The sequence below is a fragment of the Aotus nancymaae genome, unplaced genomic scaffold (assembly GCF_030222135.1).
Source record: "Aotus nancymaae isolate 86718 unplaced genomic scaffold, 86718_ANA_hifiasm-v0.15.2.pri h1tg000006l, whole genome shotgun sequence".
NCBI classification, from domain to species: domain Eukaryota; kingdom Metazoa; phylum Chordata; class Mammalia; order Primates; family Aotidae; genus Aotus; species Aotus nancymaae.
The window spans coordinates 50,962,413-50,987,699 of NW_026988417.1; the positions used below are offsets into that span (position 1 = coordinate 50,962,413).

At 36.4% G+C, this 25,287-nt stretch overlaps 1 protein-coding gene across 6 annotated transcripts in view; it reads right to left on the reverse strand.

The window, feature by feature from the left end:
* The window catches only part of CLOCK (clock circadian regulator), a 141,441-nt gene that overhangs the window by 71,496 nt on the left and 44,658 nt on the right, over nt 1-25,287 (reverse strand). For all 6 annotated transcript variants that reach the window (XM_064367247.1, XM_064367271.1, XM_064367242.1 and 3 more), the window contains exon 2: nt 3,799-3,929. The gene's annotated coding sequence lies outside the window, so the exon portion shown is untranslated. The remainder of the gene's footprint in view (nt 1-3,798; nt 3,930-25,287) is intronic.

Genomic DNA, 25,287 nt, shown 5'->3' on the forward strand with positions numbered 1-25,287 from the left:
GCTACCAGGGAGGCTGAGGCAGGAGGATCAATTGAGCCCTGGAGGTCCAGGCTGCAATGAACTGTGATTATACCACCACACTCCAGCATGGATGACAGAACAAGACCCTGTCTCAAAATAATAAATAAATAAATAATAAAAGCAACTGGATGTAATGTCCAGTTTTATACATAGCTGCTAAAGATGTTTCTTAAACTTTATACTTGGAAATCACTCAAACGTGCAGAAAAGTTGTAAGAATAGTTCAAAGAGCTTCTACATATCCTTTATCCTGATTTGACGAACTGTCAACAATGCTGTTGACCACTTGTCAACATTTTGCATTATTTTCCATGTCATAAACATATTTTATGAGCCATTTGAAAGATGCACATATCACATCTTTTTACCTCTAAATACGTCAACTGTATCTCCTAAGAACAAAGGTATTCTCTTAAATATCTACAGTATAATTACCAACTTCAGGAAACTTAAGTTATACAATATCTTAATGTAATGCTTATTTTCTCTCTTTTTTTTTAGTTGAGCAAAAATGCCCTCCAAGACTTTTTTCCTCCTCCAGTACAGTACAGAATCCAATCCAGGGTAATGTACTGCATTTAGCTGTCATGTCTCTCTAGACCTAGACTTCTTTAATTTGAAACACTTTTCTTTCAGTAAATATCTTTTGTTTTGTTTTGTTTTTTTCAGACAGGGCCTTACTATGTTGCCCAGGCTGGACTTGAACTCCTAGGCTCAAATGATCCTCCTGCCTCAGCCTCCTGGATAGCTGGGACTACAGGTCCACACCGAGGCACCTGGCTTCTGCTAAACACCTTTTAAACGATTTTATTTTTACATGATATCCTGCAAGATAAGATTTTAAAAGTTGAATTCTTAAAAAAAACTATATAGAGAAGTTCCATTAAAAAAAAAAAAGAGGTTCAGTGGAAGAGCTGTGAAAAGTTCAGGAGACTTAAATAAAAAATACATACATATCTCACTGTTGCCCAGGCTGGTACAATCTGGGCTCGCTGCAACCTCTGCCTTCTGGGTTCAAGCAATTCTCCTGCCTCAGTCTCCCAAGTGGGTGGGATTATAGGCTCCTGCCAACACATCTGGCTAATTTTTTGTATTTTTAGTAGAGATAGGGCTTCGCCATGTTGGCCAGGCTGGTCTCGAACTCCTGACCACAGGATCCACCCACCCTGGCCTCCCAAACTGCTGGGATTACAGGCATAAGCCACCACAACTGGCCTACAGTACATACATTTCAAAGCCTTATTATAATGAGGAGGTTTCTAGATTTCTTTGAGATAAGTAAGTCTTAAATTAGAGGTTTATATTCTTTCTGTTAAATAGCAATATATAATCAATTTGTACAAATCAATCTGACCAATAATTTGATTGCTATCTGCAGAAAATGGATCTAGGCCAGCACTGTGACTCATGCTCATAAATCTCAGCACTTTGGGAGGCTGAGGCAGAAGGACAACTTAAGTCTGGGAGTTCTAGACCAGCCTAAGCAACAGAGTAAGACCTTATCTCTACAAAAAATAAACAAAATTTTCATGGTAGTATGCACCTACAGTCCCAGCTAGTCATGAGGCTAAGGTGGAAGGATCACTTGAGCCTGGGAGGTGCAGCGAGCTGAGATTGCACCACTGCACTCTGGCATGGGTGACAGAGCAAGACCCTGTCTCAAAAAAAAGGTGGGGAGCCGGGCATGGGGCACATGCCTGTGATCCCAATACTCTGGGAGCCCAAAGCCAGGGAGAACACATGAGGTCAGAAGTTCGAGACCAACCCATCCAACATGGCAAAACCCTATCTCTACTACTAAAATTTTTACTACTAAAAATACAAAAATTAGCTGGGCATGGTGGCGCACACCTGCAGTCCCAGCTGCTCAGGTGGTTGAGGCTTGAGAATCATTTGAACCCAGGAGGTGGAGGTTGCAGTAAGCCAAGATCACACCACTGCATTCCAGCCTGGGTGACAGAGCAAGACTCTCTCAAAAATTAAAATAAATAAATAAATAATTTTTTTTAAAAGGATCTACAGAAAATTACTATTTTCATCAAAATTCTCTCCTCCGTTAACAAAAACACCCAGTCTCTATAGGCAAACCTTTAAAGAAAGTGCAATGACTTTTGATCATGTGTAAATATAATACATATTGGAACCAGCACATACTTTGTTCTTTCACTGGATACTTACTCTGTGCCAACTATGTGCCAGGCCTATACTAACTGTGGGGTTGGGGAATCCAGGTGTGAGCTAAAAAGGCACAGTACCTACTCTTAGGAAACTTGTAATTTAGCAAACCACCAAGACTCCTGCTTTCAGACAGGAAAGGTATTAGTTTTCCCTAATTTGAAAATGAAGCAATTAGATTCAGAATGGTAAATGTGCCCCGAGTCACACAACTAAGTGTTCTCAAGGTACAAAGAAGGTAAACACGAAAATTATGGTCTTCTATGTCCTAATATAGTACTTAACCTGCCTGTGTCTGACTACAAAAGAGTTCCACGACTATATCCTATAGGCCTATCCATTGACTCCAAAGGGACAGTGTACTTTCATCCCCAATGAACTACTTTTGTTTCATTGAGTCAGTCATCAACTAGTCTCTTAAGTACTTAAGATACTAGGTACATAAGGTATTATGATAACATTAAAGCTTGATTAAAAACAGAGTAGCATACTAACTTTGTTTCTACATATTCCCATTTATATTCATTTTAGAATAAAAATAATAGAAGAATCCATTTCCCCAAGTTACAATTTTAAAACAACACAGGTGATATAATGAGAGTGTGGCTTATACTTTCCACAAAAGAAAAAAGTACAGATAAGTCACTGAGAATTGGCACGAACTCCTACCTCTGTCTAATATCCCCCCAGTTCATCTCTCAAACCATAGCACTCAAATCTATAGATACTTCTCCAACCATGTAGAGCAAGGATCAGCTAGACTTATTCTGTAAAAGGCCACAGGGCCCTTTCACAGCCCTGTAAAGGGCCTTCATGATGACATGATGGCCATGATGTCACCAGGCAATAGGGATTTTTCAGCTCCATTATAATTTCATGGGACCACTGTAGCATATTTGGTCCATCACTGACTATGTAATGCATGACTGTACTTAACTGCTGCTACAAGCTAAAAGCAGTCATATATAAAACATAAAAAATAAGAGTGGCTATTGTTCCAAAAAAGCTTTACTCATAAACACTAAAATTTAAATTTCATAAAACTTTCACGTATCACAAATTAGTCTTCTTGAGACTTTTTCCAACCATTTACAAATGCAAACACCACTCTTATCTCATACCAAAGCAGGCAGCAGGCTGGATGAATTTGGTGATGTGCAGACCCCAATGAAACTTGCTTGTATATAGAAGCTGCAGTCTGGCCCTTCTTTTACCTCAGTCCACTGACACTTTATCTCTATACCTAACACCTGGCAGGAAATAATTCTTATTCAACTTTCAGTCATTTGTAAATCATCTTCCTTTAACTCAGGAAAAGATAAGTTATAATTCTTTCTTTGAGCACTAATTTTGAGAAATTTCAGGAATTGCTAAAAATAAAATATTTTACATCTGGATTTCAATGTTTCCCAATGAATAACTTTCTTCCTCCTCATAAGAATGAAAATTCTAAAGATAAATAAAAGCTGCCAAGGAAAGTAGCAGATCATTCCCCAAGTATTTTTATAATTCCTTGTCCTATGCGTCCACCAGGACACTCCAAATCCCACCCCACCATGATTAAGGGATAAAAAAAAAAACCAAAAAACAAAGATAGCATACCTTTGAGCTCAAAATGATGATTGAAGGTATCTAGTGAAACTCGCCAAGTTCTAAAGATTCATCTAAGAGGACTGTAGAATTATCCAAAGGCATCTTACAGTGTAACACAATCAGCTTCTGAGTTTCAGCAGCTTTGCAGGAAAAAATAAAAATAAAAATTCTGTTAAAAAAAAGAGCAGATGCTGAAATAATGCTAACCAAATTTTAAGTAACATTAACTCTAGTATTTTTGTTTCATCAATATATAGAATATTTATTGTGAGCCTCCTCTATGTGGCAAGAATTGGGAATGTGTCAATATAACAGGTCAGATCTCATTAACCCTTCTGGGAACTCAATTTATAGGGCAACTGTAAAGAGGACAAAAAGCTTGAAAAATCATGAGGGTGTGAAGGGAAAGCATAATAGAGATACAAACCAGTTTGCTGGGAATTGGTTAGAAAAGTTCTCCTGGGCTGGGTGCAGTGGTCGCACCTGTAATCCCAGCACTCTGGGAGGCTAAGATGGGCGAATCACTTGAGGTCAGGAGTTCAAGATCAGCCTGGCCAACCTGGTGAAATCCCATCTCTACTAAAAATACAAATATTAGCTGGGCATGGTGGTTGCACGCCTGTAATCCCAGATAGTGGGGAGGCTGAAGCAGGAGAATGGCTTTAATCTGGGAGATGGAGGTTGCAGTGAGCCAAGATGGCGCCAGTGCACTTCAGGCAGGGCGACAGAGCAAGACTCTGTCTCAAAAAAAAAAAAAAAAAGTTATCCTAAAGGGGGGGAAATTGGAATTAAATGCAAGAATGTGTATGATCTAGCCAAATAAAGCAAGAGGGAGAAGTGAGAAAGAAAAGTTTTGTCCAAAGTGAACAGTGTGTTCAAATGGCCAGGCATAGGTGACAATATGACATTTATGTGGAAGTAAAATAAGTCCAGTGTAGATGCTCAGAATCAAACAGGAAATGAGAAAGGGCATTTCCTGAGATAAGATGGGCAAAGAAAGAAAGTAAAAGGTGAAGCAATTTGCCCTGTATCACACAGGGCTAAAGCAGAACCCACTTTAAACCCTTACCACTTGACTGCACTATACTAGCCATTCTGATGTTCTGAGCAGGAAAGCTAAAAGTTCCTAGAGAGGAATTTCAGAGAACTTTCTCGAGTGCCCGAGTAAGGACTGCCCTGGCCCAATAGCTGTCCTCGCCATGGATGGATAAAATAATCAACTGATCATCAAGGGTCTATTGTGCAGAATGAGAAAAAAGTCTCATAACAATTCTCAACTAATAATTAACAACTACCAAGCACTTTACTATGTGTAAAGCCCTGTTTTAAGCACTTGACATATATTAAATCAGTCTTTACAACATCACTATCAAGCAATTATTTTCACTATCCTATTTATCTAAAATGATATTAATGACACAGTCCAATTATGGCTATTAACTTTCTTTTACTGACAAACAAAAATTCTCAGAAATGTCAACAATACTTCTTGACACAATATCAAAAAGCACTTTAGTCACCCTTCTATCAGAAAAGTACTATTTAAGTATCAACAACAAAAAAAGACTTTAGAATATGTTTGGTTCCTTTATCTTTTCTAATTTAACACCACTGTTTTAGGTCCACATAAAAAACTGAGTGTAAAGTACAGAGATTTCCCATATACCCCCTGACTCCACAAATGCATAGCCTTTCCCATATTCAACATCCCCCACCAGAGTGGCACATTTATAACAATTGACAAACCTATACTGACACATCCTTTGCAGTTAACTTTTGGGTTCACTCTTAGTGCTGTAAACTTTATGGGTTTGGACAAACATAATGGCATGCATCCACTATCATATCATACAGAAAAGTTTCATTGTCCTAAAAACCCTCCGTGTTCCACATATGCATCACTCCCCTAACTTACCCTATACCCAAACTCATCTTTTTATTACCTCCATAATTTTGCCTTTTCCAGAATGTCATAAAGTTGGAATCATACAATATGTAGTCTTTCAGACTGGTTCCTCTTTCACTTAGTAAATACACATTTAAGGTTCCTCCATGTCTTTTCATGGCTGATAGCTAATTTCTTTCTGGCACTGATTGATATTCCATTGCCTGGATATACCACAGTTTATCAGCTCACATGATGAAAGACATTTTGGTTGCTTCCAAGTTTTGGCAATTACTTATTATTCTTTCTTTCTTTCTTTCTTTTTTGAGACAGAGTTTCACTCGTGTCGCCCAGGCTGGAGTGCAATGGTGTGATCTCCGCTCACTGCAACCTCCGCTTCCCGGATTCAAGTGATTCTTCTGCCTCAGCCTCCCGAGTAACTGGGATTAAAGGCGTGTGCCACCATGCCCAGCTAATTTTGTATTTTTAGTAGAGACAAGGTTTCTCCATGTTGGTCAGGCTGGTCTCGAACTCCTGATCTCAGGTGATCCACCCGCCTTGGCCTCCCAAAGTGCTGGCTGAGATTACAGGTGTGAGCCATTGCACCTGGCCCTGGCAATTATTTAAAAGGATGCTATACATTTCCATATAAAGATTTTTGTATGGACATAAATTTTTAATTCTTTGGTTGCTATATCATATGGTAAGTATGTTTAGTTTTGTAAGAACCTGCCAAACTGCCTTTCAATGAGGCTGTACCATTTTACATTCTAACCAGCAATGAATGAGAGTTCCTACTGCTCCACATCCTCACCAGCACTGGGAATAGTCAGTATTTTGGATTTTCACCATTCAAATACGTATGTAGTAGTATCTCATTTTAATTTGCATTTCCATGATGACAGATGATGTGGTACATCTTTTTATATGCTTCTTTGCCATCTGTATATCTTCTTTGGTAAGGTATCTTTTAGGGTACTTGGCCCATTTTCTAACTGGTTTGTTGGTTCTCTTACTGTTAAGTTTTAAGAGTTTGTTGGCATATATCTTCTAGTCTGTGGTTTGTCTTTTTATTCTCTTGATAAGAATAAAACTTTCCTTTCGCAGAGAAGAAACTTTAAATTTTAATTAAATTTAAATTTTTCTAACATGGAGGTCTTTGATGTTGAGGAAAAAAACTCGCTGCCAAACCCAAAGTCATCTAGATTTTCTCCTATATTAACTTCTAGGAGTTTTATGCTTTTACAATTTACACTTAGGTCTATGATCCATTTTGAGTTAATTTTTATGAAGGCTATAAGGTCTGCCGAGATTGATTTTTTTGCACATGGATATTCAGTTGTTCCAGTACCATTTGTTGAAGACCATCTTTTCTCCACTGCATTGTCTTTGTTTCTTTATGAACCACCAGTTGACTATGCAATCATGCATTTCACAACAATGTTTCAGGATGGACTGTATATATGATAGTGGTCCCATAAGATCGTAATGGAGCTGAAAAATTCCTATTGTCTAGTGACTTTATAGCTGTTGTAGCCATCGTAACATTGTAGTGCAATTACTTTTTAAACACATTTAGTGTAGTCTAAGTGTACAGTGTATATAAAGTCTATAGTAGTGTACACTAATGTCCTAGGCCTTCACATTCACTCATCAATCCCTCACTGACTTACCCTATGCAACTTCCAGCCGACAAGCTCCATGGTAAGTACTCTATATAAAGTATACCACCATCTTTTACTACATTTTTATGTTCCTTTTCTATGTTTAGATACACAAACTATTACTGTTATATTAAAATTGCTTACAGTATTCACTACAGTAACATGCTGAACAGTCTAAGAACAACACACTATACCATAAAGCCTAGGTGCAGAGCAGGCTATACATCTAGGTTTGTGTAAATATACTCTACGATGTTTGAACAATGACAAATCATCCAACAATGCATTTCTCATCTCTGAATGTATCCCTGTCATTAACTGACACGTGACTGTACTGATGTGGGTCTATTCCTGGGCTATCTATTCTGCTCCACTGATCTATTAAAATATTTGTCTATGCTTTCACCAATACCACACTGCTTGATGACTGTAGTTGTACAGTAAGTCTTGAAGTCAGGCAATGTTGAATCTCTAACTTTGTTCTTTTGTATTTTCAATTTTAAGTTACCTATTCTGTGTCTTTTGCCTCTCCATATAAACTTACTAGAATCAGTTTGTTGACATATACAACACACTGCAATTTTGACTAGAATTATATTGAGTTTAAAAACAAAACTGCGAAGAAGTGACATCTTGTTAACAGTGTTTCTATCCATGAACATCTGTTTAGTTCTTGTTTGATTCTTTCATCAGTTTTGAAGTTTTCCTTGTACATATTTTATACATATTTTATTAGATTGATACTTAAGTATTTATTTTGGGAGATATTAATGTAATGGTATTATGTTGTTAGTTTTATAATTCCACTTGTTCACTGCTGGTATATAGAAACATAATCTACTTTTGCATATTAACCTTGTATCCTGCTACCTTGTGCTTATTGGTTCCAGTTTGTTTGTCAATTCTTTTGGATCTTCTACACAGACAATCATATCATCTTACAAACAAAATAAGTTTTATCTCTTCTTTCCCAATCAGTATACATTTCATTTTCTTATCTTGTTGCATTAGCTAGAACTTCCAGTATGATGTTGAAAAGGAGTGGTAAAAGGGAACATCCTTATCCTGTTCCTAATCTTACTGGAAACTTTTTAAGTTCTAGATTCTCACCATTACATATGACGTTAGCTACAGTTTTATTCTCACATTCATAAAACACTTTTATTTAATCTTCCATTCATATCCCAATACCAATACCTAACTCAGTGATGCTCTTTACTGCATTTAGGCTGTTATGTCCCTTTACCTCTTTTAAAAAAATTATTGTTTACACCACTCTGAGGCACAATTCACATACTATAACAGTCACACATTTAAAACCTACAATTCAGCATTTTTTTTTAGTATATTTACAGAGTTGTGCAACTATCACTAAAATCTAATTTTAGAACATTTTTATCCCTCTCCCACTTTGCTGAGCTGTAGATTTTTTTAATAGATGTTCTTTCTCAAGTTGAAGAAGTTCCTCTCTATTCCAAGTTTTCCAGTTACAAAGTTTTTTTTTTTTTTTAAATCATGAATGGGTGTTGGGTTCTGTCAAATGTTTTCTAAACATCTATGATACAATCATACAATTTTGTTTTCTTTAGCCAATTAATATGATGGATTATATTAATTTCTTACATGCTTGGGATAAATCCCCCTTGATTATGGCATATAGTTCATTTTATAAATGCTGAAATTGATTTGCTAATATTTTGTTGGGGATCTTTTCATCTATGTTCATAAGAGATATTGGTCTACAGTTTTCTTTTCTTGCAATATCTGGTCTTGGTCTGGTTTTGGTATTAGAGTAATACAGGCCTGACAGAGTGAGTTAGAAAGTAATCCCTCTGCTTCTGTCTTGCAAAGGAGACTGCTGATGTTGGTAAAATTTCTTCCTTAAATGTTTTGTAGAATTAGAATTCACCAATGAACCCATCTGGGCCTGGTGATTTCTATTTTGGAAGATTATAAAGAATTGTTGACTCAATTTAATAGATATAGGCCTATTCAGATTATCTATTTCTTGTATTACTTGTTGCAGATTGCATCCTTAAAAGAATTGGTCCATTTCATCTAAGTTACCAAATTCGTGGGCACAGAGTTGTTCATGATATTCCTTTATTTTACATTTTTAATATCCATGGGAATCTGTTATGATTTCTACTTTCATGTCTACTAGTAATTTGTGTCCTTTTTCCTTAGTCTAGCTGGAAGCATTCAATTTTATTAATCTCTTCAAAGAACCAGCTTTTGGTTTTGCTGATTTTCTCTATTGATTTCTTGTTTTCCACTTCACTGGTTCTGCTCTAATTTCTATTGTTTCCAATCTTCTGCTTACTTTGGATTTAATTTGCTGTACTTGTTGTAGTTTCCTAAGATAGAAACTTTTAGATCTTTATGCTTTTCTAATATATCCATTCCATGCTATAAATTTCCCTCTGGCACTGCGTTTGTTGCATCCCACATACTTTGTTAAGTTGTTTTCATTTTCATTTAGTTCAAAATATTTTTAGATTTCTCTTGATACATCAGTGTAGTGTGGCAAAAAAGATGAAAATTTTTTAAAAATTTTTAAATAATAGATTTGTCTTGAGAATCTTTGACTCATGTGTTAAGAGTGTTGTTTAATCTTCAAGTATTTGGGGATTTTCCAGCTATCTTTCTGTTACTTATTTCTACTTTAATTCTATTGTGGTCTGAGAACAGACACTGTCTGATTTCTATTCTTTTAAATTTGTTAAGGTACATTTTATGGCCCAAAATTTTGTCTCTCATGGTGAGTGTTCCATGTAGACTTGAGAAAAATGTGTATTCTGCTGTTGTTGGATGAAGTAGTCTACAGATATCAATTATATCAAGTTGTCTGACAGCATTGTTGAGTTCATCTATGTCTTTACTGATTTTCTGCCTGCCAGATCTGTCCATTTCTGATATCGGGGTATTAAAGTCTCCATTATAAAAGTAGATTGATCTGTTTCTCCTTGCAGTTCTATCCGTTTTTGCTTCACATGAGGTGATACTCCACTGTTAGCTGCATACATGTTTAGGACTACTATATCTTCTTGGAGAACTGACCCATTTATCATTATTTATGCAATGCCCCTCTTTATTCCAAATAACTTCTTTGCTCTGAAAGCTGCTCTGTCTGAATTAATATAGCTATTCATGCATTCTTTTGGTTAGTTAGCATACTGTTTTTCTCCATCCATTTTCTTTCAATCCATGTATCTATATTTAAAGTGAGTTACTTGTAGAAAATGAAGTTGAGCCTTGGTTTTTCATCCACTCTGGCACTGTCTTTTAATTGGTATACTGAGATCACTCACATTTAAAGTGATCATTGATATAGATTAGTATCTACCATATTTATGATTGCTTTCTGTTCTTTATTCGTATTTTAGTCTTCCAGTCTTTTTCTGCCCGTTGTCGTTTTATATGATTCTATTTTCTCTCCTTTCTTAACATACTTCCTTTTTTGTTTTTTTACTTTTTTAGTAGTTGCCCTGGAATTCACAATATACATTTACAACGAATCTAAGTCTACTTTCAAATAACACTAAACTACTTTATGGGTAGTGCAAGAATCACAAAATAATCCTAATACCTCTCTCCCATCCTTTGTATCATTTCTGTCATTCATTTCACTTTTACATAAGCACATACATACATACGTATATAAAAGCACACATAATTGAATACATTCTTGATAATATTATTTTGGACAAACGATCAATTGAAAAGATAATGATTTTTCCTTAAGCCTGTTAACGTGGCAGATCATACTGATTTTTTATATTTAACCTGCTATGTATCCCTAGAATAAACCCCACTTGATTATTATAGTATAAGATTCTTTTTATTTATTGTTGAATTCTATTTCCTAGTATTTTGTTAACAATTGCTGTGTCTCTATTTATAAAGAATACTGGTTTTTAGTTTGTTATTGTTGTTCTGCCTTTGTCTGGTTGTAGTATCAGGATAATACTTGAAATGTTCCCTTCTCTTCTGTTTTCTAGAAGAGATTGTATAGATTAGACTCTGCAGTGAAACCAACTGGGCCTAGATATATTTTTTTGGGGAGTTTTAGAATTATAAAATCAATTTCCTTAATATTATGGGATACTAGTAGAATGTTGGCTTTGTCATTACTCTCATACATTGCTGGGGGGAGTATAAATTGATATAAACTTTACAGAGAACATTATGTCAATACCTTTAATAAAATTACAAACATTTTTACTCTTTGGTACAGAAATACAGGTGTTATAATCAGCATTTTAAAAATGAAATATGGTTGGGGGTGGGGAGTCAGAGCGCAGGACACCTAGTTATGGTAAAGGGTATTTCCTGAAACTGTTGTTTCAGATATGTGTTTATGAGTGTGTATTATGTGTACTAGGTCACAACATAAAATATATTTCTTACTGTGAGCTGTGGTCAAAGAAGTTTGGGAGCTACTGTTTCCACTTCAAAAGGATAACCTAAGGCAAAAATTATAAGCTGACACTTACGGAAGGGAAGGCATAATGTCACAATATGAAGAGAAAGTTACAGATAATAAGGCAGATAATCAGACAAAGCAAACAATAGGTATGACATTACCCAGTTATGCAGAGCCATGAGAAAACTGGCCTATCTGGGGTAAATGCAGAGGAGAGAAGATGGGGGAGAATATCTCTGACCAGTGCTAAAGAGACATAAGAGATCCAGCAAAAATTTTCCCACAGGCTATTAATCCCTAAACAAAAATCCCAAATATGTATTGTTTTTCTCATGACACCATTTTCTTTGCTTAAAAGATTGACTATAGACATTCACTGTGCCCAGACTTCAAACAATTATATCAGTGCTATGGTCTAAATGTTTGCGCCCCTCCAAAATTCTTAAATTGCAACTTAATCCCCAATGTGATAGTATTAAGATGAAGGGCCTTTGGAAGGTGATTAGGTCATGAGGGCTCCACCCTCATCAATGAGATCAGTGCCCTTATAACAGGCCTGAGGGAGCTTGTTCCCCTCCCTTTCCATCATGTGAGGACATAGCAAGAAGGCACCAGAATGAGCCTTCACCAGATACTGAATCTGCTGGCACCTTGATCTTGGACTTGTGAACCACCGCACCTGGCCCCAATTTTTAAAAAAGTTTTTTGTGGAAACAAGGTCTCACTATGTTGCCCAGACTGGCTCGAACTCCTATCCTCAAATGGTCCTCCTGCCTTGGCTTCCCACAGCACTGGGATTACAAGTGCGAGCCACTGAGCCTGCAGTCCTGCAATTCTTTTTGTATACAGGATAGTTCTTTCCAGAGCAGGGCTTGTAATTCTCTTCTTGGGCTGTGCCAAGACACTGACTATAGTTATTAATCAGAAGAGAGTAAGTCATGGCAGAGGCAGATCTTAAAAATAATGTCACTGGGCCAGGCGTGGTGGCTCACACCTGAAAAGCAAAAGGCTAAGAATAGCACTTTGGGAGGCCAAGGTGGGTGGATCCCCTGAGGTCAGGAGTGTGAGACCAGTCTGACCAACATGGTGAAACCATCTATCTACTAAAAATACAAAAAGTAGCCAGGCGTGGTGGCACACACCTGTAATCCCAGCTACTCAGGAGGCTGAGGTGGGAGAATTGCTTGAACCCAGAAGGTGGAGATTGCAGTGAGCCAAGATCTGCTGTTGCCCTCCAGTCTGGGCGACAGAGCAAGACTCTGTCTCAAAAAAAAAAAAAAAATTCTTAAGTACAGGGATTCACTCTTTCCCTATTAGGGCCCTGACTCAGACATGGAAGACCTGTCAAGGTTACATATTTAGTCTTCTCTACAGTTGTATCACCTTAATAATCAGATTCAAGGCCAACTTTTTAGCATAGTCTCCATGAAGTCAACAGGATTAAGATTCTGTTATCCTATAAAAAAACTGTCATAGAAGCCCTCTGGGTTCCAGAGTATGCCTTAAATTTGCAATTAGTTGTGCTAAATCTAACTACTTTTTTAAGGCAACCGAAAGCAACAACCTCATACCATAATCCTTAAAATTATCATTGCCCCCACACCAATCAAATGAAGTATCTGTTTTCTCCTAATATCTTAACTTCTATGAACCTTGCTCCCATTAATTACAGACAAAAGCTTTAGAATTATGATGCCAACTGTATCCAAGGGCCATCAACACCTCATTTACTAACAGCAATAGTTCTCCCTACTGTGCAGATGAACTGGTGAACAATTCCACTCTAAAAATATAATTATGAATTTCTGCTTTTGTGGTATGAACTATCTCAGCCTACTCCTAGAAAACAACACCTGAGGTCGAACAGACTGTTGACACAGGTATCCCACTGCTACAAATATAAATTAATTTTACAATATACATTTAAAATAAATAAATTCACAGTTGATAAATAAATTCATAGGGTTTTTCTCTCTCCCAAGTCTTTTGAATACTAAAGTTCAATTCTAAGGAAACAAAGTGAGGTGATGTTAAATTCACACAAGCTACAAATTTTAGAGGCATTACTCTCTTTCTCCCTTACTCCTTCACAATTTTCCCAATTCTGTGACTGAAATTAATTTTCATAAATTCCTCTTCCCATCCCCTGCCGCCAGTCCCAGCCCTCTTGAATCCATCCCTTGCTTTGTATCAGGTAACTCTAACATTCATATTTGATCATGTGACTCAAACTCCTTGAGATATAAAAATTGCTCCCTATAACAACTCTTTTGTGAACTCCAGATTTGGTCCCCAGGGTTCAGGTTTACTTCTTCCAAATCTCTCATGATTTCACCTTTCCCATTTACTTGCTATTCCCTACATACACCAAATTTTGTCACACCTCCAAGTCTATGCTCACTGTTGGCTCAGTCTACAATATTTTTACAGATGTTCTCTTACAAAAGTGCAATTTTAATGTTGGTAAAATGGTTACTTTCTAAAAAAAAACTGGAAAAAAATAATTTCAAATGTAAACCAAACTACAGTATTTGTGCCCCTAATTTATCTGTCATATAAATTCAAATTTCTACTTTTTTTTTTTTTTGAGATGGAGTTTCACTCTTGTTGCCCGGGCTGGAATACAATGGCGCAATCTTGGCTCACTGCAACCTCTACCTCCCAGGTTCAAGCAATTCTCCTGCCTCAGCCTCCCAAGTAGCTGGGACTACAGGCATGTGCTGCCATGCCTGGCTAACTTTTTGTATTTAGTAGAGATGGGGTTTCACTATGTTAGTCAGGCTGGTCTCGAACTCCTGACCTTAGGTGATCCACCCACCTTGGCCTCCCAAAGTGCCGGGATTACAGGCGTGCGCCACTGCTCCCAGCCCAAATTTCTATGTTTTATGGAGCTCACTTATACATTTTAGATGTCTGTTGGTGCTCTTAAAATTCTGATTCTTGCTACTGTTACACCACAGTGGTAATGCCCCATTAATTATTGGCTCTCACAAGTATGCAAAGGAAAGAGTACAACTCAGATATCTTGAGTAAATTATTCACTTTGCTTGAATTTCAGTTTCCTCACCTCTAAATGCTCTCTAAATAAATCTATGAATGCAATGTGAGTCTTATTAATATTTTATATTGATTTGTGTCCATATGGTATATGTATATGAGTGTGTATGTAACTACACAAACTAATCTTTATATTTATGTAGAAGAGCAAAAGACTAAGAAAAGCTACAGTAATTAGAAGAAGAAAACAAAAAGAGTAGTCCTACAAATAATCAAGCCTTATAATATGGGTCCTTCAAAATAGAGATAGAAGATCAGAAATAGAGTCATACATATACTAAACAGGTAGCATCATAAACAAAGAAGGAAAGAATGGACTATCCATTAATGGTACAGAGACAACAGCTACTTAAATAGGGCAAAAAGTTAAATTGGATTTCATTCTCACCACACATAAACATAAATTCCAAGTGTCAGACCCAAATATGAAGGCAAAACAGAAATTTTTAGAAGAAAACACACAATATCTTCATATGGATAGGGGAGAAAATAACTTTTTAAAACTATCATAAATCTAAAAGGAAAACAAGGCAAGCACAAACTTTAAAGAAAAAAATTAATATATTTGGATCCATTCTATTTCAAATCTGAAATCTAATTTAATTTTAATTTTTAATTTTCTAATCACCAAAATATCCCATAAACAAATGAAAAGACAAACCATGGACTGAGAAAATATGCCACAAAAGATTAGTATTCAAAATTCGTAACAAGATACTACATATCAGTAAGAAAAAAAGATAGACGAAAGATATGAAGCAGTAATAAACTGTCTAAAAAAAAAAGAAAGAAACATAAAGAAACAATAGACATAAGAAAACATGCTAAACCTCAAGAGCAGAATAAGTAGTTGGAAAAACAGGTAACTTAAATAGGTATCCTACCCCTTAAAGAATAGTAAGATTAAGATTAACAGCCATATATTTTTTACCTAGATTCATCAATAGTTAACAATTTGCCACATCTGTATACTTTCCACTGTATATATGTATTTATGAGTGCACACTTTCCCTCTCTCATATACATGAATGCATCTCCATATACAACATACATATATGCACGCGTACACACACAAACACACACACTCATTTAATTCTGAACCATATAAAATGACTAACTCCAAGCTTGAAAGCAAGGAAGCTATCAAAACCTAATATGGTCATATCAAAAAGATTTAGAAGCAAATTTGAAGGGGCTCCTACTGGCCAGAGATGAATAAAAAGGCCAGGTTGAATAAAAAGAAATTGTGAAGCATGGTAACATATTATTTGCATTGTTTATCATAAGACAAACAAACAAATGTAAAACTCTCACTTGTGACTAAAGAGTAGCTAGAGTATCAAGTCAATCCTCAGGATACAGAACAGTCATCACTATTTACACCTTCTTGGTTCAATGGACGCTTTATGCTTTCAAGTAATTTTATGAATAATTTATACAAGAATAAAGGGATAATAAAAAATTACTGACACTTAAACATGGCGCCGGGTGCGGTGGCTCACGCCTGTAATCCCAGCACTTTAGGAGGCTGAGGCGGGTGGATCACGAGGTCAAGAGATCGAGACCATCCTGGTCAACATGGTGAAACCCTGTCTCTACTAAAAATACAAAAAATTAGCTGGGCATGATGGCGCGTGCCTGTAAACCTAGCTACTCAGGAGGCTGAGGCAGGAGAATTGCCTGAACCCAGGAGGCGGAGGTTGCGGTGAGCCGAGATCGCGCCATTGCACTCCAGCCTGGGTAACAAGAGCGAAACTCCGTCTCAAAAAAAAAAAAAAAAAAAAAAAAATTAAACATAACACAACCAAATTTTTATTCCATTTTTTCAGGCTTTGAAAGTGTATCTACATGACATGGGTAACGTCCTCTGAATGCAACTGACTAACTATTCATCCATGCATGAATCTGGAGCATATTCATCTTGTACTACTTCCAGGTTTCACATACATCTCTAACATCTCTCCAAATACATCCCCACACACATTTCGAATAGATTTCTAATACCTCTCCAGATTTCTAATAAATATCTCTAATTTCCTATCAACTTACCAATATTTCTACTTTTTGCAATTTCAGCATAAAATAATAGTTGAATAATTTTTTGAAACCTTTGATGGCTTATATATGTATCTTTTTTGAGACAGAGTCTTGTTCTGTTGTCCAGGCTAGAGTGCAATGGCTCGATCTTGGCTCACTGCAACCTCCGCCTCCCCAGTTCAAGCAATTCTCTTGCCTCAGCCTCCCGAGTAGCTGGGATTACAGGCGCCCGCCACCATGCCCAGCTAATTTTTTTTTTTTTGTATTTTTAGTAAAGACGAGGTTTCACCATGTTGGCCAGGCTGGTTTTGAAATCCTGGCCTCAACTGATCTGCCCATCTTGGCCTCCCAAAGCGCTGGGATTACAAGCATGAGTCACCACACCTGGCCAAATAAAAAAAACCTTTTTGCGTATATCTTACCTTTCTTCTTTCAAAGACTTTGAAGAAAAAATGGCAGTCATTAAATTATTAGTCCTTCCATAGTCAGAACTGCTCAAAATAAAATAAAATAAAATAAAATTCCAGTGGGTACTGACGGTATGCCAAGGGTTACTTTAAAAAATGTGTAAGTATAGGTTGAGTATCCTTAATATAAAAATCCAGAATCTGAAATGCTCCAAAGTATGAAACTTCTTGATCAATGACATGACACTCAAAGGAGCATTTCAGATTTCAGATTTATGGGATACTTGACTGAAAAGTATACTACAAATATTTCACAATCTGAAAAAATCTGAAATCCAAAACACTTCTAATCCCAAGCATTTCAGGTAAGAGATATTCAACCTGTAATAGGAAATTTACAAAGCATTTTCCTTGCCTGTACTGTCAAACTGTATTTCAAGGTAGGCAAAGGGGCCAAAGTACTGACAGCTACTACTTTAAAGAAAAATTTCAACTAAGAACAACAAAAGAAATGACATAAATAGGCAAAAATCATCAATGTATACTAAAAACCATTAGGAGAAAAAGTAATGGTGAATTTCACAATGGATCACATTGTAACCAACTGAATTCACTAATCAATCTTAACACTGGGACAACCACATATCATGACATAAAATGCGGTAACAGTACTACTTACAGAATATTCTTGTTAAGAGTCAAACTAGAATCTATGAACCTTTAGATCATACATTCTCAAGAGTAGCAATGTCACATTCGAGAAGGCAAAGAAATCTTTAAACAGTAAATTTGAACAGTTTCTCACCCTCCAAATCACACTGCTGTGTCTGTCCCCGGGTCTGGGGAAGAGATGCAGTGTAGACAGTTAGGGGAAAAAAGCTCTAAAAATTTTAGAACTCCTTAAGGAGGCAATAAAAAAAAGGTCGAGAAACACTGCCTCACATCAAATTTCCAGTTACATGAATACAAGAAAGGAATAAATAAAATGACATCAAAAGGAAGTAATAAGAAAATGCAGAACATGAAACATTATAAAGAAAAATTGACCCGGTTCCTTCAACATGGAGAGTAAAAAGACTTGGAAGTCTTTATTATGGTAATGATATTTAGAAATACACTTTAAAATATTTACAGATAAATAATATGTGGAATATGCTTCAAAATAATATTAGTAGAAGGTAAGGAGATTAAGGTATAGATGAAACGAGAGGTCTTGAATAAGAAATAGGTGATGGGTAGATAGTTCATTTTACTATTCTATATATTGTTGTATATGTTTAAAACATTCCACAAAAACAAAAGCATGTTTGGGGCAGGTTTTGCTTTCTTAGGATATTAGAGAGAACAAAACTATACAACATATAGCTTGCTCAAACATTTTCTATCAAAGGTGATCTACAAACTGATGTCATTCCTCTCCCAAATATATCTTTTTTAAAAAAAGATTCAATCATTATATAGGCATGACTGAAAAGGAGAAAATTTTAAAAAGACTCAAAAAACATAACTGGGAGGTATGTACCTGATTCAAATCCTGATTCAAATAAAACAACAAAAAAGCATTTTTGAAACAACTGAAAAATCTGAATATGAACTAGGTGTTTTATGATATTAAGGAAGTATTTATTGTTAATTTTATTAGGTGTGGTAATGATACTGAGGTTATGAAAGAAAATATTGGCTAGGTGTGGTGGCTCACGTCTGTAATCCCAGCACTTTGGGAAGCCTAAGTGGGAGGATCACTTGACACCAGGAAATAGAGAACAGCCTTGGCAACACAGTGAAACCTCATCTCTACTATAAAATTTAAAAAAGTAGCTGGGCATGGTGGCACATGCTTATTATCTTGATACTTTTGGAAGACCACTTGAGCCCAGTTCAAGGCTGCAGTGCACTATATGACTGGGCCACTGCACTCTGGCCTGGGTGACACAGCAAGACCAGATCCTGTCTCTCAAAAAAAAAGAGAAAAGAATCCTATCCTTTAAAATAAATACGTTGAAGCCAAGTGGAGTGGCTCATGCCTGTAATCCCAGCACTTGGGAGGTTGAGGTGGACAAAATTAGCCAGGCCTGGTGGTGCATGCCTGTAATCCCAGCTATTTGGGAGACTGAGGCAGAAGAATCACTTGAACCCAGGAAGCAATGGTTGCATTGAGCCGAGATCCTGCCATTGTTCTCCAGCCTGAGCAACAAGAGCAAAATTCCATCTTAAAAAAATAATAATAATTATTATTATTTATTTATTTAAATAAATACATTGAAGTATTTAGGAGTGAAATGACTATTTCTTTCATTCTCCCACACCTTAAAGAAACCTGGAGACTGAAAGAGATGATGATGATGATGATAAACACTCATGTTTGCCACCCCTCCATGCAGAAAGTCTGTGCAGATAAGCAGAGAAAAACACACAAAAAAGAATAAATCTACAAGACAATGAAATGAACAGAGAGAAAGTGTTTACAATAGATTTCTGAAGAACAGGAAAGCAGACCCAAGTGTATTAAATTTAAACAGAACTAAGTAAAGCACAGCCCAAAATCTACACATGAAAGGACTACAGTGGAGGTCTAAGTCAATCTTTCAGAGATTCTAGGCTCGGTGTTAGCAGGTAAAGAGGCTGAAAACAGGAGAAAGCTTCACCTGTTCTTTCTCCCTACCCTCTCAATGACTAAGCAAAGACCGGTGTCACTTGTAGATACAAAAAGTCAAATAGTCTTTTTTTCTAAAGACAGTTAAACTAAACAGAAAGAAACTGGGTCTTCCGGTGTGAATGTATCCGTAGAGCCCATACCTATATGGCAATTGGAAAGCTCCTAAGCCTAAAAACAGGTTCCCTGATGTTTTGCCTTTCACCTAACTTGCCAGCAAACAAGAGATACTCCAACTATGTACAAAGAGTGGCCAAACAGTCTTCTCATTCCAAGATGGCAATGAGAAAATAAGTCCACCATTACAATATAGGAAACCAACAGCAGCTACCTAATATACTCGACAGTCCTTTAGCAAGAATCATTAACTAACAATAAGGATCCCCAGACATACAGGAAACAACAGCTAGAAAAAAAACCAAGATAAAGATTTTATCTATTTTCTTTTTTTTTTTTTAGTTTTTAAAAGAGACAGTCTTCCTTTGTTGCCCAAGGTGGAGTGCAGTGGCACAATCATAGCTCACTGTAATCTTGAACTCCTGAGCTCAAGTGATCTTCCTGCCTCAGCCTCCCAAGTAGTTAGGACTATAGACGTGCATGACCATGCTCCACTAATTTTTAAATTTTCTTGTAGAGATGGGGTCTCATTATGTTTCCCAGGCTGGTCTCAACTCCTATCTTCAAACAATCCTCCCACCTTAGCCTCCCAAAGTACTGTTATTAAAGGCACTGAGCCACTATGTCCCATCCATACCAAGAAAAATAAATAGATCAAACTGACTTCAAAAAAACAAAAATCATTGTTTTCCAGGACATAGAAGAAATCTCAGAATGAAATATCCTCAAAGGACTACAGAAGATACCACATTCAATAAAACAAAAATAGGTATATTTAACAAATAACAATTCAAGAGTCCATTATGCCAAGAACTGTTACAAATCTTAACAAATATGATTCTTTACCCACAAGGTAGGTATTATTATCCTCATTTGTGGACTAGAAACTGAGGACAAAGAGATTAATAATTTGCCCATGGTCTTGGTTTTAAAGTTGTGGAGGTGGAATCTAAACCCACACAGTCTGGCAGTCTGGTTCCATTGTGTATACTTTTAGCTAGTATCCTGTGTTGTCTTGAAATGATACCAGCAGAAAATAAGCAAAAGCTACTCATTAACAATTTATAAACATTTGCAGGTCAGAAACATACAATTTAAGAAATCTGTCAAAACACAGAATAAAAAAAGACAGAAAACTTGAGAAATAAAGAAATGAGGATCAATCAACAAAGCCAATATTCTGCTAGTAAATATCCCAAAGCAGGCAAACATAGAAAGACCAAGAAATAATACCAAAGAAATAATAAAAGAACATTTTCCATAAATGAAGGGAGGCACTTGCATTTCAACTGAAAGGACCTATTGAGTCTAGCAAAGAATGGCAAAGACAATTCCTATCTAAACACATAATCATAAAATTCTACAACTACAAAGGACAAAGATAAGAAACTAAAGCTTCCAAAAGAGTGACGAAAAGGATTATTTAGAAAGTAACGAGACAGAGTAGCAACAGACATCTTACCATCTAGACGCTTAACAGAACAGAGCAAAAACCTCTAAGTTGTAAGAGAAAATTAATTTGAATCTAAATTTCTACACCTAGCCAAACTATCAAGCAATTATGAGCCAGGCCAAACCTATTTTTAGACATGCAAGAATTCAAAATATTTACATCTTAAGTACTCTGTATACTGAAGTTAATTTAAAATACATTCAAGGCAATATGCAGTGGCTCATGCCTATAATCCCAGCACTTTGGGAGGCCAAGGAAGGAGAGTGGATCACTTGAGTTCAGGTATTTAAGACCAACCTGGCCAACATGGTGAAACCTTGTCTCTACTAAAAAATACAAAAATTAGCAAGGCATAGTGGCAAACACTTGTAATCCCAGTTACTGGGATGGCTGAAGCAGGAGAACTGGTTGAACCCAGGGGGCAGAGGTTGCAGTGAGTCGAGATTGTGCCCCCACACTCCAGCCTGGGCAAAAGAGTGAGACTCTATCTTAAAAAATAATAATAATAAAATACATTCCAGCTAAAAAGGAAGAATGCCATAAAAGAGGAAGATATAGCATCTAAAAAAGAGCAAATCTAACCCAGAAATGCAGTCATGGAATATCTCAGAATGACATATACACAGTAGCTTCCAACCTGTTAAGACTGAAGCAGGAAGTCCAAGGGAAAAGGGATTCCACCTAACAGTTAATAGATACTATGATCCAAGCAGGAAACATCTGAGAATATGATAAAGGTATATATTTTTCTATCAAGAAAAAAAGACAATTACAAACTATGAAAGGAAAAGATGAACAAAAAGTCATCCAGAATATAAAGCAATCTAGTGGCATGATTTCGAAAAACTGAAGTACAAGAAGAAATAAGTAAATATTTTATTTCTTGGGCTCCACTAGCATTATGACTTTAGACCCATAGAAAAAAAAAATAACCACAGCACAATGATTAAGTGTAAGTGAGCTAAATCCTCATCTTTCTTAGCAGTGAGTCAACAGACATAATTTGAAGTTAATAAATCAAGAAATAAAAAAAGCAGATCTTAACAAAACAAAAAAGGCCTAGGAGCTTTACTGGAGAATTCTACCAATCATTTAAAAGAATTAACCAGGCATAGTGGCTCACTCCTGTAATCCCAGCACTTTGGGAGGCCAAGGCGGGGAAATCATGAGGTCAACATATCAAGACCATCCTGGCCAACATGGTGAAACTCCATCTCTACTAAAACCAAAAATTAGCTGAACATTGTGGCACATGCCAGCTATTTGGTCCCAGCTATTTGGGAAGCTGAGGCAGGAGAATCTCTTGAACCCGGGAGGTGGAGGTTGCAGTGAGTTGAGATCATGCCATTGCACTCCAGCCTGGTGACAGAGCGAGAGTCTGTCTCAAAAAAAAAAAAAAAAAAAAAAGGAATTAACCCAATCCTCCTCAAACTCTTCCAGAGAAATAATGGGAGAGAATATTTCCAGACTCATTCTAAAAAGCCACCATTACCCTGATATCAAAACATCAAAACCAAAGACACAAGAAAAGAAACCACAGCAATAACAATAGGAATATTGATTTTTTAAATTTTCAAAAAAAAAAAATTACCAGCAAACCAAACTCAACAATACATTAAAAGGATTACATATCATGACAAAGTGGGATTTATACCAGAAATGCAAGGATGGTTCAATATACAAAAATCAATCAGTGTAATATACCACATTAATAGAATGAAGCACAAAAACCAGGAGTCCAGTTGATGAAAAAAAGCATTTGACAAGATTCAACAAATGAAGAATGGAAGGAAACTACCTCAACATAATAAATGTCATATATGAAAATCCCACAGCTAACATCCTATTCAATGGTAAAAGACCTAACACTTCTAGGATCAGGCGCAAGTCAAGGATGACTACTTTCACCACTTCTATTCAACATAGTACTAGAAGTCCTAGACAGAGCAATTAAGCAAGAAGAATAAATAGAAGGCACTCATATATGAAAGAAAGAAAATTATCTCTGTATACAGATGACATGATCTATATGCAGAAAGCCCTAAGGAAGAATCCACAAAAAAAAACTGTTAGTACTAATACATGATTTCAGCAAAGTTTCAGGATTCAAAATCAATAAACAAAAATCAGTTGTGTTTCTATACATTAACAATGATGAACTGGAAAAGAAAATTTAAAACAATCCCATTTACTATAGTATCAAAAAAGGAAAAGCCAAGGATGGTGGCTCACACCTGTAATCCTAGCACTTTGGGAGGCAGAGGTAGGAGGATTGCTTGAAACCAGGAATTTGAGACCCCATCTCTATAAAACATTAGCTGAGCGTGGAAGCATGTACTTTTAGTCCCAGCAACTTGGGAGGCTGAGACAGGAGGATCATTTGAGCCCAGGAGTTCAAGGTCACAGTGAGCCATGATTGTGCCATTGTACTCCAGTCTAGGTGACAGAGACCCCATCTCTCTTTTTTTTTCAAGGGGGAGAGGTTAGGGTGGATAAAATAGGAATAAACTTAACCAAGGAGATAAGACTTGTACTCTGAAAACCACAAAAAAATTGCTAAAAGTAATCAGAGATACAAATAAATGGAAAAACATCCCATGTTTTTAAACTCAAAGAGTTAATACTGTTAAAATGTCCATAAGCAAGATTGCTTATAGATTCCCTATCAAATTCTCAGTGACATTTTTTTGCAGAAATAGGAACAAAACCATTCTAAAATTCATATAGAATCTCAAAGGACCCCCAAGTAGCCAAAACAATCTTGAAAAACAATGAAAAATTTGAAGACCTTATACTTTATTTCAAAACACACTACAAAGCAACAGTAATCAAGACAGTGTGGTACTGACATAAAGACACAACTACAGACCAACAGAACAGAACAGAAATACTCTTGCACATACCACCAAATGGCTTGCGACGAGGGTGCCAAAACTACCCAATGGAGAAAAAAACAGTCTCTTCAATAAACAGTGTTGGGAAAACTGAATATCCACATGCCAAAGATTGAAGCCAAAATGTGAGGTTACTAATTTACTTTATAATGACCTAAAAGTTTTGATCTCCAAATATTTTTTCAACACTTTTTAATTAAGTATTTTAGATGTATATTAGAATATTTTTCTGGCTAGAAAGTAATTTAAATCATTTCACTGACTAAAGATTTTTATGATTGTTCATAAATCCATTACAAAGTGCTTGTTAAAGGCCAGGCACAGTGGCTCATACCTGTAATCCCAGCACTTAGGGAGGCTGAGGCAGGTGGATCACCTAAGGTCAAGAGTTTGAGATCAGCTTGGCCAACACAAAACCCCATCTCTAATAATAACATAAAAATTAGCCAGGCCTTCAGTCCAATCACCTGGGCAAAATAAAAAAAAAAAGGAATAAAAAAAAATTAGCCAGGTATGGTGGCACATGCTTATAATCCCAGCTACTTGGGAGGCTGAGGCAGGAGAATCATTTGAACCTGGGAGGCAGAGGTTGCAGGGAGCCAAGATTGCGCCACTACACTCCAGCCTGGGCAACACAGTGAGACTCCACCTCAAAAAAATAAATATAAAGTGCTTAAGATGTAGGAAGAGTGGATACCTGTTTACTAAACTCAAGACACATTCCAAAACTTCTGCTTTTCAGTAAACCCTTGATGTTTTCCTTGAAATGTTAAAACATTAATATACAAAGCATTAATATATAAAATATTAATACTCAAAGAATCCAATAGTAATAAAATGTTTTGTACATTTGTTTGCCATTCAATCTAGGTTGTACTACTCTATGATTACCAGGACTGAAGTAA